An 18,515-nucleotide genomic window follows, 5' to 3' on the forward strand; every position below is an offset into this window, starting at 1 on the left:
CTGGGTGGATGGATATTTAGGGCTCCACAAGCTGGCCAGAGACTCCCAGGGCCGGCAGTGGTGGTGACAGGAAGTCTAATTGGGCCACCGCAGATGGCAGGCTAAGTGGGTTACGGGGGTCAGGGAGAGCTCTTAAAAGACAGTGAGTGGGTGTGGGACAGGTGGTCAGAGCGCCATCGCCAGAAGAAGTCTGACTCAGGTTCCTGTCCTAATTGTGGACTGGCACAAGAAAGAGGCCAAGACATGGTCCTGGACAGAATGGGGCTCTGGCACTATGAGTTGGCTCCTGCAAACACCCCTCCTAGCCCTCTTTCCTCTAGCCATCTTCACTTGGAAAAGCTAAATGTTCACTCTGTCCAGGCTGAGCTGCCACTAAAATGGGTGAGTGGTGGTGCCTATGTCACAGTTCTGGGATCTGAAATACCCTGCGAATCTCACAGGGCCTTTTGGGGAAATGCTTTCCTGATCAAGAAGGCAAATAAAGGTGAAGTCTGCCCACCTTCGTTTCCCATCTTTTTTTTTTAAATGATATCTTTGTTTAAACACAGTGTTTACAAACATGATTGTAGTTGGGTTTCAGTCATAACAAGAACACCCCACTTCACCAGTGCAACCTTCCCATCACCAGTGTCCCCCAATTCCTCCCGCACCCCACCCCGACCCGCACCCCCACCTGTATTTGAGACAGGCTTTCTACTTCCTTCACTCATTGACATTATTATAATAGTTGTCAGTGTAGTTATTTCTCCAACTGCACCTACCACTCTTTGTGGTGAGCTTCATACCTCGGAGCCAGTCCTTCTGGCCCTCATCTCTGGGAATTATTTTAATAATGTATTTTATTTTTCTTAAAACCCATAGAGGAGTGAGACTATTCTCTCTCTCTCTCTCTCTGACTCTTATTTCACTCAACATAATAGATTCGATGTACATTCATGTATAGGAAAATTTCATGACTTCATCTCTCTTGATGTCTGCATAATATTCCATTGTGTATGTGTATCACAGTTTCTTTAGCCATTCACCTGTTGAAGGGACCCATCTGTTTTGATGACAGAAGCGATCTCTAGAACTGTGGCAAGCCTAGTCGCATCCCTGAGGGGAAGATGGAACTAATCAATGGTCTGTACCATGACTGAACCACTTAAACAAGACTAGTAACTACCTCTCCATAGAGCATCACATGAGAAAATAAGAAACTGTTTCCCAAGTGAGACTCACTAGTAGCTTTTAGCATTGTGTTATCTCTTGGTGTTAGGCGAGTCATGGCTCTTAAATACAAACATGGTGTCAAAAACAGCTGTTCAGGGGTAGGAGAGATCATGCATGCTTGCTTTGCATGTGGTCAGCCCCAGTTCAATCCCCAGCACTACAAATGGTCCCCTGAGAACCCCCAGGGGTCACTGTTGAGCACAGAGCCAGATGTGATTTTTTTGAGTAGCACTAAGTGTAGTCCACCCCCTCCTGTGCCCCAAAATAGGAGTACAAAAGAAATCAACCCTCCAGACAGTTATGAGACAATATTGAGTATTGAAAATCCAAATGTAGGTCAGACCAACCAACTTGGGTTACAATTTGGTACAAGGTGGACAGTCTAAAGGCTCACCAAAATACTTCTGCCCTTCTACTGGAAATGTAATGAAAGAAATTTCGCAACTGTGAAAACAAGAAAGAGCTTGAGATGGAAAGACTAAGTGGAACTTGAAACAGAAGGAGAGATTTGAAGCAGGAGCAGAACTTAATTTGAGGAATCACTTTGAAAACTAGGAATCAAAAAAGTTGCTTGAGGGCCGGAGAGATAGCACAGCAGTAGGGCATTTGTCTTGCACATGGCCAACCCAGGGCAGACAGTAGTTTGATTTCCAGCATCCTATATGGTCCCCCAAGCCTGCCAGGTGCAATTTCTGAGCACAGAGCCAGGAGTAACCCCTGAGCACCACTGGGTGTGACCCAAAAACAAACAAACAAACAAACAAAAAGTTGCCTGGGGCCCTCAGCTGACAGCTCACAAAGAAACCAGGATCACAGACTCATAGCAGCAAAGAATGGAATTATAACAACCCAAACTGGAGGCAGGTTAAGCAAAAACAGAAGCTTCTTTGGAGCCTGGAGAGAAGAATGCAGACTTGTCAGCACTTTTTTTTTTTCATTTTTAAAATCTTTATTGAATCACCATGATACAAAAGTATTCATGATTAAATTTCAGTCATGGAGGCCGGAGTGATAGCCTAGATGTAGGGCATTTGCCTTGCATGCAGAAGGACGGTGGTCCAAATCCCAGCATCCCTTATGGTCCCCTGAGCCTTCCAGGAACGATTTCTGATTGCAGAGTCAGGAGTGAAACCTGAACGCAGCCAGGTGTGATCAAAAAAATTAAAAAAATAAAAAATATAAAAAATAAATAAATTTCAGTCATACAATGTTCCACTACACACATCCCTTCGCCAGTGTTCACTTCTTTTCACCAGTGTCCCCAGTTTCCTTCCTGTCCCACTCTACTCTACCTCTATAGCAGACACATTTCTTTTTTCCTTTTAGGCACAGTTGTTTGCAATAGTGTAACCCAAAGGGTATCATGAATATCACTTTACCTCTTTTCAGCACCCAGTTCTTTTTAAAAAAATTTTTTTTGCAGTTTATTTATTAATTAATTACTTTGGGGCCCACACCCAGCAATGCTCAGGGGACTCCTAGCTCTGTGCTCAGAAATCGCTCCTGGCAAGTTTGGGGGGCCAGATGGGATGCCAGAATATAAACCACTGTCTGTTTGAATCTGCTGCATGCAAGGCAAATGCCCTACTGCTTTGTTATCTCTCCAGTTCCAGCACCCAATTCTTGTCTAGAGTGATCACCTCGCACAATCATTATCATAGTGCTCCCTTCTATGACCTAACGACCCTCTTCCCCCTGTGGCAAGGTTCCTACTAAGGACCAGTCCTACTGGTCTTTGTTTCTATTGGCTTTGGGCATTATTCTCCTACTATATTTTTTATATCCTGCAAATGTGTATATTTGCCAGCACTTTGATCTTATCCTTTTATTTTAAACTACCAGGTGTCTGTTCTAATGGGCAGAACAGTAAGAAGCAAACTTTCATTATATGAACTAAGTTGGTGATGATTTGCTAGGGCAGCAATAGAAAAACTAAGAATGTTCACTGATGATTTGGTATGGTGTATTCACTGCCATAGCATTCTATAATTAAAGGGAAAATCCTCTAGTCAGCCACACCACATTAGATGTTTCTAGCCAATGAAGGAACAGAGAGATTTTCCAATGATCTATTTTGCTTCAACAATCACGCCCATGATCATAGCTTCTATTTATATTCGATGCATTTTCAACCTCAAAAAAAGTTTTGAGTCTAAACTCATAAACTCCAACTTGTAAAAATAAGTTTCAGATGATCCTCTAAGTCAATATATTAAAAATATTGCTTTCTACCTTCATCACCACCCCGCTCCTTCCATCTATCCTACTATCATCTCAGTTTATCCCTTTCATCATGCCTTACAGACAATCACTTACCAAATCTGTTCTGCCTTTGAAGTCTCTTTTGGTTTTATACTCAGCTTCATAGATCAATAAACCTACATAAAGATCTACCTGGTCATCACTCACCAGTACACTCGCTCCATATAGTCAATAGATTCATCCTAATTTTCAAACCATTACAGAAGGTAAGACCTGGTTCAAATCTTCACCACCAAACGTGGTCCTCTGAGCCCAGGACTAGGAATATTTCTTGAGCACTGTAGGGTACGGCTCAAAATAAATCAATAAAAGGAGAATCACATCTACTTTATATTTATAATTCCTACTTTAATCACAAAGAAAACCAGGTTGCAAAAACAATCCGGAAAGAGGGAAAACCACAGCTTGTGAAGCAGACAGCCTTAACTCCTAACTCGATCCTTATCAGGTCATAGTCTTTGAAAGTCAGTTTGCTTATGTGCAGTGGATGCTTGTACCAAAAACAATGGAGAAATGATGCACATCTGTGAAAAAAAAAAAACTCTTTCCTTGTTTATATAGATACCATAATAGCTTTAATAGCACATAGGGGACAACTAAGACTTTATAGTAAGAGTTTTATGAGGCAAAATTTAAGACAGTATTTGGAGCCACCCTGTAGGTGTTCTGGGGCCATTTGTTTTTTCTGTTTTTTCTTTTTTTTTCCCTTTGCTTTGTTTTTTCATTGTAATAAAATTTTAATTGAATCACCATGAGATACAATTACAAAGTTGTTTATGATTGAGTTTCAGTCATACAACATCAACACCCATCCCTTCACTGGTGCACATTTTCTACCACGAGAGTTCCCACTTTCCCTTCCCCCTGCCTCTCTCTTTTTATCTATCTATCTATCTATCATCTATCTATATCTTCTTTTCCTTGTAGACACTGCGGTTTGTAATATTGCTTCATTAGGGTATCTGAGAACAGATGAGTGAGTAAAGAAATTGATATATCTACACAATGGAAGAGTATGCAGCTGTTACTAAAACAAAGCCATGAAATTTGTTTATACATGGATGGATAATGAGATTATTATGTTGAGCAAAATGGGTCAGAACAGGAGCGATAGACATGATATATGATATATGATATACATGATATATGATATATATGATATATGATATATCATATGATATATGATAGTCATATATGGGATATTAAAAAAACATAGATAATATGGTAAGAATAGTCAAAGAAAATAGAGAAGGTCCAAGATGGCTAGTCCATGGTAAGAAGCTTGTCACAAAGGGAGAGGGGAGTGAAGTTAGTTCAGGGGTTATTTCTGATCTGTGATGTTGCCCAGGTGCCACCTGCAGTGCCAGGAATCGAACAAGGGTCACTGCAAGCAAGGTAAGGCTGGGACCTCTATTCTAACACTGAGGCTCCATAGAGACTTTGGGGGGACACACTTGGCAGCACTCAGGGGTTACTCCTGGATTTGTGTTCAAAAATTACTCCTGACAAGCTCACAGGACCATATAGGACACTGAGGATCAAACCTGGTTTGGCCACGTGCAAGATAAACATCCTATTCTCTGTACTATCACTCCAGCCCCCCCCCCCAAAAAAAAAACTTTGTAAAAACTTAACATTGTATTCTGTACATAGTAAATGCCATTTCTGTTATTATCCTACATAATGGCTTCTCAAATGGCTTAACCTGGCAAAATCAACTTTGACAATTCACTGCAAAATGGTTTTCAATGTTGCTCCATGGAAATCTTTATAAAAAACATGTGTGGGTTTACTTTATGAACTAAAAATAATGCAAAACTAGTGAGCTCTTCCAACAAAGCTCCCATTCCTCACATAAGGATGAAATATTATCTCGAAGGCTCCAAAGGCTCCTGAGGAACACACCAGCTCTTTGGGTGGTTGATCTAGGAGCAGAAAAGTCACTCTGTGTAGACTCTAGGTCAGTTTGGTCTCTTCCAGAGAGAAATTATAGCCCATCTGTGAGGAAAGTGAAGAGCTTGATGGGAGGGGCCTCCCTCTTTAATGGCTAAGGAACTTCTAGGGCTTATGAGACAGGGATTATGGTGTAAAATATATCTCCATGGCTAATGAGACCACCCCACACACTGCACTTCCTCCCCCCCGATGAACGGGTCCAAAGAAGCAGGTTAGCAGCAAAGAAGTAATAAAGCAAGCCAGGGGACAAAGAGATAGCACAGAGAAAGGGCATTTGCCTTGCAAGCGACAGACCCAGGACCAACAGTGGTTTGAATGGTTTTTGGTGGTTTTTGGTTACCCAAAAACCCAAAATCCCAACCCCCCCCCAAAAAAAACAAACAAGCCAGTCAGGAAAGAACCATGGAGTCTGTGGAGCTTTTTGTGGTTTCTCCATGCCCAAAGCCAGAACTGCTCTTTCTTTATTCAACCCAGTACACAATACAATTGTACAAAATACAAAATAATTTCTGGGTATCATCTTACACTACATGGCAACAGTAAAGTGGATAGGTAGCTTGCCTTGCATGAAGCCAATCCAGATTCAATTCCTGGCAAGGAGTAATTCCTGAGCAAAGAGCCAGGAATAACCCCTTAGCACCGCTGGATGTGGCAAAAGGAAAGAAGAAAGAAAGAAAGAAAGAAAGAAAGAAAGAAAGAAAGAAAGAAAGAAAGAAAGAAAGAAAGAAAGAAAGAAAGAAAGAAAGAAAGAAAGAAAGAAAGAAAGAAAGAAAGAAAGAAAGAAAGAAAGAAAGAAAGAAAGAAAGAAATAAAGAAAGAAGGAAGGAAGGAAGGAAGGAAGGAAGGAAGGAATGAGAGAGAGAGAAAAGAAAGAAAGAAAGAAAGAAAGAAAGAAAGAAAGAAAGAAAGAAAGAAAGAAAAGAAAGAAAGAAAGAAAGAAAGAAAGAAAGAAAGAAAAGAAAGAAAGAAGAGAAAGAAAGAAGAAGAAAGGAAGGAAGGTAAGGAAGGAAGGAAGGGAGAGAGAGAAGAAAGAAGAAAGAAAGAAAGAAAAGAAAGAAAGAAAGAAAGAAAGAAAGAAAGAAAGGAGAAAGAAAGAAAGAAAGAAAGAAAGAAAGAAAGAAAGAAAGAAAGAAAGAAAGAAAGAGAAGAGAGAGAGAGAAAGAAAGAAAGAAAGAAAGAAAAGAAAGAAAGAAAGAAAGAAAGAAAGAAAGAAAGAAAGAAAGTAAGAAAGAAAGAAAGAAAGAAAGAAAGAAAGGAAGAAAGAAAGGAGGAAGGAAGGTAGGAGGAAGGAAGGAGGAAGGAAGGAAGGAAGGAAGGAAGAGAAAGAAAGAAAGAAAGAAAGAAAGAAAGAAAGAAAGAAAGAAAGAAAGAAAGAAAGAAAGAAAGAAAGAAAGAAAGAAAGAAAGAAAGAAAGAAAGAAAGAAAGAAAGAAAGATAGAAAGAAAGAATGACAGAAAGAAAGAAAGAGAGAAAGATAGTGAGAATGAAAGAGAGAAAGAGAAAGGAAGGAAGCAAGGAAGGAAGAAAGAAAGAGAAAGAAAAAAAAGAGGAAGGAAGAAAGAAAGAGAGAGAGAGAAAGAAAGAAAGAGAAAGGAAGGAAGGAAGGAAAAGAAAGGAAGAAAGGAAGGAAGAGGAAGAAGAAAGAGAAAAAGAAGAAAGAAGAAAGAAAGGAGAAGAAAGAAAGAGAAAGAAAGAAAGAAAGAAAAGAAAGAAAGAAAGAAAAGAAAGAAAGAAAGAAAGAAAGAAAGAAAGAAAGAAAGAAAGAAAGAAGAAAGAAAGAAAGAAAGAAAGAAAGAAAGAAAGAAAGAAAGAAAGAAAGAAAGAAAGAAAGAAAGAAAGAAAGAAAGAAAGAAAGAAAGAAAGAAAGAAAGAAAGAAAGAAAGAAAGAAAGAAAGAAAGAAAGAAAGAAAGAAAGAAAGAAAGAAAGAAAGAAAGAAAGAGAAAAAGAGACAAAGAAAGAATGGAGAGAACAGAGGCTTGACTGGGCTCAGAACACTCTGAATGCCAGGATTTCTTGGTGTGTTTGCCTGGTATGTTGGGGGCTCTGGGCAGGACAGCTAGCCATAGGACCCCTGGGCTGACCACTTAGTCCAGGGGAACAAGATTCCCCCCACACCAGGCGGGTCTTCAGGGCCACGCCTGTTTAATCGGGCCCTGGGGGGAGGGGGTGAGAAATTCCTTCTTAGGCATCCAGAAACTACAGAGGCTTGGCTGGGCTCAGAACACTCCACATGCCAGGATTTCGTGGGCTTTTGACTGGTATGATGGGGGCTCTGGGCAGGACAGCTAGCCATAGGACCCCTGGGCTGACCACTTAGTCCAAGCGAGCATGATTTCCCCCACACCAGGCGGGTCTTCAGGGCCACGCCTGGTTAATCGGGCCCTGGGGGGAGGGGGTGAGAAATTCCTCCCTAGGCATCCAGAAACTACAGAACCGCGCGGGGGCTCATGCCCCCGCGCTTATTTCATGTACTTCATGTATTCAGAATATTCCTTATTCTTATGTTATGTTTTCCGTATACAGAATGTTTATTTTGTATTCTCCCCTTTCCCATACCCCTACAAAGCTCTTTTTTACTCCTTAACTCTCTAACCCCCTCTCAAACATCACTAACCTAGTTTACTCTTTTTAACTTCAGTAGTGTACAATCCTAATCACAGTCCAAAGCTGTGCATTGTGTGTGACAACCCCAAACTGTTTTAAGATACATAAAATGGACACGTATTTCTTTAGAATATTTTGTGTTTTTTCTCTGTCAGATATAATTCTTACTAAATGTTGTCTTATACAGTGATGATTCTAACCACTTTTTATCTTCTCTTTTTGAGCTGTTTAACAAGAAATTTTGGTGGAAGAGTCCCCCAGTTTAATGCTTATGATTGAACCATGTCATGGGAATCATTGTAATTGTTCTTATGGCCCCCATATGCGCCAATAACAGCATGTGGCATTGCTTCTTATTTGCATAGGCACATTAAAATGGGAAAATAGTATAAATACAAATAAGATCCTATCTAATAGAGATTGGAACACACAAATCTTGTAGTGCAAAGGGACCTTACACCCTGAACATTGACATAACGACCTGGCACAGACCTCAGAAGAAAGGACATATTCCATTCTCCCCTGAACCAGGAAAGCCATCCACGAAACATCCAGGCTGGTCTATAACATCACCTGGAAGCAATCCTCTACCAAGGAAGACCTACACTGCTCAGACTTCGACCTGCTCAAAAGAGACTTCCCTTAACACTGAGAAGACTTAACAACAACAATGACCTGCTTACAGGACAGGGCTCCCTGCATTGCCCTTTGATTGTGAGGTGAAAGGAGAGGATGCTCCACATCCTGACTTCAATGTAAGATATGCAGATTCCAGGATCTTTAATATAGAAACATGATACCAACAACAGAGACTGTGAAAAATAAAAGTGTGTTGGCACTACAGACAATGTCTTGGATTGGACGATCTAGCTTGCCTGGAGCCTAGACTTGGTCTTGTGCCAGGAAACTTCAGGGGTCTGGTCTCTTTGTACTTAGGCCAACGTTATTTCTTTCCATGTCCCTCATATTTTGGTGGGCCTATGCAAACAACAATTGCCACTCTAACACCATTTTTACTGTGCTCCTTTGACTCTAATCCTTAAAAAGAACTCACTTAAAATTTGAGGTTAACTTAAGCTAATATGCATGTATATGGAAATGTAAGAAAATACTATGCCTGTAATGTTTAAGGAGTTACGTAAGTTTTATGGCTTTAGATTGCCATGTGTACTGTTAAGAAATATTATAATGTGTTACAATCTGGGGACTTGAGGGACAAAGTAATTGTACATGGATTCTGTCTTATTTATCTTAATGTTCTTTGGCTGAAATTTCAAAGTTAAGATATCAGCAAGGGGACTTCTGAGAATTATGTTATGGGTGATTGTCCTTCCACTGTAACTTTACCTTGTCCTCTTTCTTTGCACCCTTGTTCTCATAATTAAAAATAAAAATTAAAAAAAAAAGAAATGCCAAAAGGAGAAAGAGGAGCAGAAAAAAATGCTGGAAAAAATTAATAGCTTAAATTTGGTATATAATACCAAATTTATATATAATAAATTTAAATAGCTGGATAAATATAAACAAGAAAAGAATCAGAAGCAGTAAATACAAAGATTAATATAATAAACTATAGATAATATATATTTGTCCTCTTCTCAGTTTAACACCTACTATATAAATTAACATGGCCAGAGAGATTGTACAGTGGGTAAATTACTTTGCTTACTCACGACCAACTCAAGTTCAGTTCCCAAAACCCCAAATTGTCCCTAAAGTCTCTCCAGAAGTGATTCCTGGCTACAGAGCTAGAATAAGCTCTGACTACCACCAGATATGGCCCCAAAAGCAAAAATAAAATCACATAAATTTATATATAACACCTATGGTTGAATTTATAACACATGTAATATATAGAAAAAAAAAGAAAGAATGGAGAAAGAAAAAGAAGAAAGAGAAGAGACAAAGAAAGAAGAAAGAAAAAAGAGAAAGAAAAAGAAATAAAGAAATAAATAAAGAAAAAGAGAAGAAAGGAAGATAGAAGGAAAGAAAGAAGGAAGGAATAAAAAGAAAAGAAAGAAAGGAAGAAAAAGAAAAAGAAGAAATAAAAAATAAAGAAAGAAAAGAGGGAAGGAATAAGAAAAGAAAAAAAGGGAGTTGGAGAGATGGCATGGAGGCAAGGCATTTGCCTTGCATGCAGAAGGGCAGTGATTCGAATCATGGCATCCCATATGTCCTCCGTGACTGCCAGGAGCTATTTCTGAGCAGAGAGCCAGGAGTAACCCCTGAGCGCTGCCAGGTGTGACCCAAAAACCAAAAAATAAAAAAAAAAGAAAAAAAAGAAAGAAGGAAGGAAGGAAGAAAGGAAGGAAGGAAGGAAGGAAGGAAGGAAGGAAGGAAGGAAGGAAGGAAGGAAGGAAGGAAGGAAGGAAGGAAGGAAGGAAGGAAGGAAGGAAGGAAGGAAGGAAGGAAGGAAGGAAAAGATGGGCCGAAGAGATAGCATGGATGTAGGGCATTTGCCTTGCATGCAGAAGGACGGTGGTTCGAATCCCAGCATCCCATATGGTCCCCTGAGCCTGCCAGGAGCAATTTCTGAGCATGGAGCCAGGAGTAACCCCTGAGCACTGCCAGGTGTGACCCTCCCCCCCCCAAAAAAAAAAGAAGAGGAAGGAAGGAAGGAAGGAAGGAAGGAAGGAAGGAAGGAAGGAAGGAAGGAAGGAAGGTAGGAAGGTAGGAAGGAAGGAAGGAAGGAAGGAAGGAAGGAAGGAAGGAAGGAAGGAAGGAAGGAAGGAAGGAAGGAAGGAAGGAAGGAAGGAAGGAAGGAAGGAAGGAAGGAAGGAAGAAAGAAGAAGAAAGAAGAAGAAGAAAGAAAGAAAGAAAGAAAGAAAGAAAGAAAGAAAGAAAGAAAGAAGAAAGAAAGAAAGAAAGAAAGAAAGAAAGAAAGAAAGAAAGAAAGAAAGAAAGAAAGAAAGAAAGAAAGAAAGAAAGAAAGAAAGAAAGAAAGAAAGAAAGAAAGAAAGAAAGAAAGAAAGAAAGAAAGAAAGAAAGAAAGAAAGAAAGAAAGAAAGAAAGAAAGAAAGAAAAGAAGAGCCCAGAGCTTATCAGAGAAATCCCATTTGCTGAAACAGGCATGTGAGAAGTCCAGTGTCTCTCCACCCCACAGGCAAGACCTCCTGAGGCTGAGCTGGGGATAGCCTTGAGCACCACTGAGCATAGCCCGAAATCAAACCAAGAGAGGCGTGCTACTTGTGAGTTCTGCTATCTAGTTAGTAGGACTGGGGCTGAGAAGATACTACCGTGGGTAAGGTACTTGCTTTGCATGCCAAGGACTTGGTTAACATTCTAGCACCATTGAGTGCTGGCAGGGATCACTCCAGTGCGCAGAGCCAGAAATAGACCCCTAGCACTGCCAAGTGTGGCCCAAACAACACACAGCACGCCCAACATCCATTGTGAGGCCCAGGAGAATAGATAATGTATAGGACTAAAGCAGCAAGAAGAGGGGTTGAGTTGGATCCCAAACACCCCCATGGATCTCCAGCAACATAGAAAATTGTGAGGGCCCCTATCTCCATGCAGAAACCCCCACCCCCCAAAATATCCATTACTTAAGACCATGTTTAAAAACACAGATTCATTGTAACATCATGCCACTTTTTCTGCATGTCCGAAATGCTTTTATGCAAAGAGTTGAAAGAGGGCAGGGAGAGATAGGAGAACGCATGGGGCCAGGCACTTACTTGGCATATAACGCCCTGTTTGATTCCCGCACCCCATACCCTGAACACCGCAAGTGGGGAGATCTTCTGAAGGTAGAACAAGGAGTAAAACACTGAGCACAGCTGCCAGATGTGACCCAACCACTTCCACCGATCCCACCCCCCAATTTTGTAAGAGGAAAAAATAAAATGTAAATAACTTGATATGCAATCCTATTTGAGCATCTTCCTAGAAGTAGCTTTTGGGAAGTGGGGCTTCCAGGAGGATGTGGGCTTTCCCAGGCTGAGAGTGACATTTTGGGGATGACAGGATGGGGAGGAGTGGGGGTCCTGGAGCAGGAGGGCCCAGAGCCCTGATACCCCTTTGGTGGGTTTGGTGGGAGAGGCTAATTCCAGGCTGGAGTGCTTTGGTTGGGGCCTGCTGCAAAAGGCCTAGGCCAGCGCCAGGCTGCCAGGCGGGCAGCATCAAAGCTGCTGGTGCCCAAGAAGAAAAGGACCAGTGTGAGAGTGTCAGAAGCCCTTCTAGAGCCCAGCTCTGGCAGAGGAGGGGGACTGGGAGCTGCAACTCTGTAGCCACAGAGTGGGCAGTCAGGCCTCAGGGACCCCACCAGCACAAAAGGGCCTCAGTGCCCCAGATGAGCAGCCGGGGGCCTGGTGGCGGCATAAAGGCTCGCAGTGTCCCCGCAGCCCTCAACGTCACCTTTGTCTTCCAAGGCTGAGTCAATGAGAGGTTAGCAAGGAAGCCTGCAGGCTCTCCTCCCCTCGCCAGAGGTCTGCTGGACACACAGCACGGCCAAGTTTTTTGCCCAAGATGCTGGGAATCCAGATGAAAATAGAAACGTGCCTGCCCGCTAGCTGGGGCAGTGGGCTGTGCTGATATGATGCATTCAGGCACTCTGGGTGGAGTCTAAGGGGCTGCAGTTACTGGAAGCAGGGTGAAGGTGGGGGCTGAGGAAAATGGATTCCAGAGCCATAAGAATGCGTCCTGTTACCAGTCATATGAACATGTAGTGTAAATAAAAATAATGACCAGAGTGGAACACCAAACAGAACAGATACCCAACCTACAACAAGCTGTAAGGCAGCGACCATTTGCAGTAGGATTCTGGGAGGTAAAGGAGTGAGATGTGGGAGACATGCTGGGAATGAGTGGAGAGAGGATAACATTGGTGGTGGGAATGCCCTTCATTCATTGTCACTATGTATCGTAAATAATTCTATGTAAATGAACTTCAGTCACAATAAAAAATTGTCTATTAAAAAAAAAAGAATGCGTCCTGTTGAGGGGTCAGAGTTGGGGAAAGGAGGGAAAGGAAGAGGTGGGTTTCTTTCTAGCCAACAGATCCTAAGCCATACATGCTACCATTACTGTCTCTTTCCAAAGAGAGAGAGCTTGGGGTCCTTATGACCTCAGAGCCCAAAGGACCAAGATCAACAGGAGAAAGGCAATGATGGAAGATTAAAGATAACTTTAACCTCTAAAAGTTAAAGATAACTTTTAAAGATAAAGTTACAGATAACTCACTCCTGACCTTGGCTGAGTTTTCCTCCGGATAGCAGATGCTAACTGGAGTTCCACATCTGCCAGCAAGTGGGAAAGTTGGGAGGGAACCGTTGGCTGAATTACCTAATTCCAGTGGCACAGGAAATGGATGCTCAGCACCTTCACCCACATTTCTACACGTTACTATACTTCTTGCAGCCCCACCACCTCTGGCCCTGGCACTGAACCCTAAAACTGATTGGCCTGAGAATCTCCAGGAAGGGTCCCTGACCTCTTGAACATTTCTTTCTTTTTTTTTTTTTTTTTTTTTTTTTTGGTTTTTGAGCCACACCCAGTGATGCTCAGGGGTTACTCCTGGCTCTGTACTCAGAAATCACTCCTGGCTCAGGGGACCATATGGGACACTGGGGGGATTGAACTTCGGTCCTTCTTAGGTCAGCTGCATGCAAGGCAAATGCCCTACCACTGTGCCACCACTCCGGTCCCATCTTGACCATTCATATGTACTGCATATAGAAGGCCTGCATTCAGTTCTGGCACCACATGATCCCCTGAGCATAGAACCAGAGTAGCCCCTGGGCACTTCTGGGTGTAACTTCAAAAACAAAAAACACATGCAAATAAAAATAAAATTGCTGGGTAAACTGGAGGGCATTTAGCAAATGCATGTAAAGGAGACCATCAACAACAACACATCAAAACAACTCAAGGAGGGCTGGAGAGACAGTATAGGCCCTATACTATAGGGCTTAATGCACTTGTCTTCCATGCAGCTAACTCCATTCAATTTCTACCAGGATATGATTCAGGAGGGCGTGCTTAACTGTAAATGTACCATCCTCTTCAACTCCTCAATGTGAATGGACTTTGGGCAGCCACTTCTGGTGAACAACTTCCTCTCTGTTCCCACACACATTTATATTTTGTGCAGTTATCTGGAATGAACAGGTAAGTACTTGAGGTTGCATCCTACGGAGCTGTTTTTGGCAGAAGGAGAGCTAAGAAGCATGAAGGCCACTTACCTTTCACTGTTCAACAATTTTATTTTTCAAATCTTTGGAACTTTTCATTCCAGGTAGATATGTGCTCATTTTAAAACAACTAGGATTTTTCATTTTTAAGTCTGCTGATTCAGGGGTGGTGGTGGGTAAGAAGACACTGGATCCCAAAGACCCAATGCTCTTGGTTTTGGATTTTTGTTTGTTTGTTTGTTTTTTTGGGCTACACCCAGTGACGCTCAGGGGTTACTCCTGGCTATGCACTCAGAAATCGCTCCTGGCTCGGGGACTATATGGGAAGCCAGGGATCGAACTCAGGTCTATCCTGGATCAGCCACATGCAAGGCAAATGCCCTACTACTGTGCTATCGCTGCAGCCCCATGCTCTTGGATTTTTCAGTAGCTGGTGTGGTACAGGGCAAGGTCTTCTCCAACTGGTGAAACTAAACAGGCTGACCTGTAGGAAGTTTGTTCTGGTTGATGGTATTGCTCTTTGACTGCTTCCTGCTTTCTGCTTGGTTAAAGGGCATTCCAATGGGGGGTTCTTAATCTGGTCTCAGAAGCTTTGTAAGCCCCTAATCTCACAAGCACAGTTATTTTGAGCAGAAAATACAGTGAGAATAATTAGGGGGGCTGAGAGAGCTCAGTTGGTAAAACATATCCTGGGTACACGGGAAGTCCCAAGTTTGTACCCCAGTGCTGTCTGGGCCCCCAAACCAAGCACTGCATTTGAACCCTGAATTGTTTGGCTTGTACCCCCAAGATGAGTGACCTAAGGAACCTCCAGAGTATAGGGTATAGAATGTCCCTCTCCGAAGAAAAAAGAAGGTAGAATTGAGGGTGGGGGGACACCCCCAGCATGGAGACTGGAAAATCTGGGTTCCCTGCTATACCTGCCCTAAAGTGACATGACTTAGGTAGTCCCTGTATGTGCCAGGGCCTGCTGCTCCATGATGTTACTGGGTGGAATCAATCCCTCCACACCGGAGACCTTCTGTCCAAGGAATGGCCTGAGGTTTGCCCACATGGCCTCACAGCATTGTTTGTTCATCTGTACATGTTACTGTGACCCTGATCTGGATCATTGTGAATTAATGGGAAGATCAATCTAAATTCTGAGCATGGGAGTGCAGTGGATGCAGCATCCTCTTTTGTCGTGAGCTTCCCTCACAGTCTTAGTTCCAACACATGTATTTTGGAGATTTGTGGCTTCCTTTGGAAAAATATTCTGAGCTCCAAGCCAGTAGTTTCTGACTCTCAGCATACACCTGTGTGTGTGTGTGTGCATGTGTGCGTATGTGTGTGTGTGTGTGTGCTTCCTGTCTGTGTGGGGACCTTGCTCAGTGAGGGGACCACAAGCCACGACAGTCAGGAAATTCAGTTAAAATAGGGGCTGGAGCAATAGCACAGCGGTAAGGCGTTTGCCTTGCAAATGAGCCAGAAGACTCTAGTTCTACCAGGAACAACTTCTGAGCACAGAGCCAGGAGTAACCCCTGTGTGCCACCAGGTGTGATTAAAAAATAATAAATAAATAAAATAAAATGTACTTAAGAAGCCTCACAGGGCAATTTAAAACATTGGGTTTTGTTGTTGTTGTTGTTGTTGTTCTTTGTTTTTTCTTTTTTAAGTACAAACAGGTTGTGAGGAAGGGGAGGGAGAAGATGAGAGAATAACAGATGTGTGAGAGAACACAGGCTTCTCTCCAAAGGTGTAGAATGACCCAGGATACAATTCCACATGAAAGCAGTAGAGTCCACATCTCAAGAAGGAACATGCGGGCGACTTGTGCTTGGGCACCATGGACTCAGGCAAGGGGACCCTCACTATCCAGAGTAGGTAGGATGGTCTGAATTTTAAAATGAAGTCCCACCGCTGGGAACCCTTTCATGGAGGTAAAACCAGGCTGCGATAGCTGATTAAATAGTGGCAGCTTTGAGTTCCAGTCTCCTCTCAGGACAGATTGCTCAGCCGGATGCTCCGCGATTTACAGAGCGGCAGGAGCAATCTGCGAAGGCTTCAACCTGTCTTTGTGAAGTTGGTGCAACCGGGGCAGGTTTCTGGATCCATCCAAATGCTATGAGGGGCCCGAGAGATAGCACAGCGGTAGGGCGTTTGCCTTGCAATCAGCCAATCCAGGATGGACAGTGGTTCGAATCCCGGCATCGCATATGGTTCCCGTGCCTACCAGGAGTGACTTCTGAGCACAGAGCCAGGAGTAACCCTTGAGTGCTGCCGGGTGTGACTCCGCCCCCCCCCCCCCAAAAAAAAAGAACAGTGTTAAGAAACCAACTTCTCAAATCTTACCGCTTCAGCTGTGTGGTCAAGGCCAGAACCACTCAGTCCAAGGCCTTCTGCTAGCCCTCAACTCGTGCTTTTCTTGGGAATAATTGTCAGCAATCTGGCCCGAGTGGTCTCACTGTCCTCTGCGCCTCACATGCCTGCCCATGTGACATGGGCAAGTGGAAGATTTGGGAAGCGACATTGTCATGTGATTAGAGGCCTCAGGTAAACTGTCCTTACCTTTTTCTTCAGGAAGTGGGGGAGGAGAAGCAGCCTGTTTTATCCAGAAAAATCCCTTGTATTGAGCCCACTGTGGAACATCAGAGAAAGTCTCAGCCTGTGCCATTTGATCATGCGTGCATGGCTTCTTTCTTGAAGCCCCGAGTCTCTTTAGGAGGTGGGATGGCTCTGTCCCAGAGGTCTCAAACTCAATTTACCTGGGGGTCGCAGGAGTGCAAAGTCAGTAGTAAGCCTTGAACATTGGGGGGTGTGACCCAAACAACTAAAACAAAACAAAACAAAAAAAGATTCCTCTAGGGCAGGGCCACAAAATGTTGTACGGAGGGCTGCAAACAGCCCGCGAGCCGCGAGTTTGAGACCTCTGCACTGTCTGTCCTGTCTGTGCAAAGTAGCAAATTCACCAGCTTCTCTAGTTTTGCCCCACTGCATGCCAGTAACAGTCTTGGCATGGGAAGGCAAAAAATATTTCCAGTGGTTGCCCTGGGGGTGGGTAAACGGTCCTAGGCTGAGAAACTGAGTTAGAGCAACCCCCTGTCCAGTCCAGGACCTTCCCAGTCTTTGTCACATATGATGATCATTACAGGAAAAAAAAAAAAGAGGGTCTGAGAATGTTCATACTTTTTATAAAGAAAGGGCTTGTGGTCGGGTAAATTGGAGAACATGATCCGATCTAACAAATTTGGGAAATGCTGCCTGACGTATCAAAATTCTTTCCTTCATGGAGAGTCAAGATACATTAACATATAGGGAGTACTGTAATGTGTGGCATTAAGGAAATGTGTTCAATAGAGACTTTGTTCATTCATGTGACCACCAAGGCTTTAGCAATTCCTATCTTAAATCCCAGGCATCCCGACCTACTGAGCTCATGTTACTTAGTCCAAATAGAGTAGCCTCAAGAAGGGACAGAGAAATAGTACAGGGGTTAAGGGTGCTTACCTTGCATACAGCTCAGTTCAGTCCCTGGCACATTTAGTGAGCACTGCCAGAGTGATCCTTGAGCAGAGTCAGGAATATTGCTGACATCTGCTGGGTATGGCACCAAATCCCACGCTTACCCCAATATAAAAGTTTAAAATTTTCTGGCAGGCTCAGGGGACCATATGGGATGCTGGGATTCAAACCAATGACCTTCTGCATGAAAGGCAAACGCCTTACCTCCATGCTATCTCTCTGGCCCCATATATTATCACTCTTATCCCTAGTTGGTGTTACCTGTGAGAATGGGTCATCTCAGTAGAGCCCCTGGACCACATCAGCACATGTGTGCTACTCAAATTAGAAACTGGGCACGCGAAGAGGTAGCACAGCGGTGTTTGCCTTGCAAGCAGCTGATCCAGGACCAAAGGTGGTTGGTTCGAATCCCGGAGGACCATATGGGACACACCGGTGGTGCTCAGGAGCTATTTCTGAGCAGACAGCCAGGAGTAACCCCTGAGCACCACCGGGTGTGGCCCAAACTCCCCCCCCCCCAAAAAAAAAGAAACTGGGCATGACTATGGTGTCTCAATCAGCCCAGGGTTGCTTACCTCTTCACAGATGTTTCCTCACTGGGCCAGTGATAGAGCTCAGCAGTATAACACTGGTTTTACATGGATTATGCCCTAGGTTGATCCCAGGTACCACACAAGAAATAACTATCCCTGCTAGTTGTGGTAGCAAACTCCGTGAGAAAGAACTGTCTGACATGCAACAGTACCAAAGGCTCTGAATTTATTCCATAGCCAATTTCCTTCTAGCCAGTTAATGGACTGCATCAGTGGTCCCAGAAACCATCTTCTAGTTCAAGATTCAAAGA

Source organism: Suncus etruscus, chromosome 10, assembly GCF_024139225.1.
Source record: "Suncus etruscus isolate mSunEtr1 chromosome 10, mSunEtr1.pri.cur, whole genome shotgun sequence".
NCBI classification, from domain to species: domain Eukaryota; kingdom Metazoa; phylum Chordata; class Mammalia; order Eulipotyphla; family Soricidae; genus Suncus; species Suncus etruscus.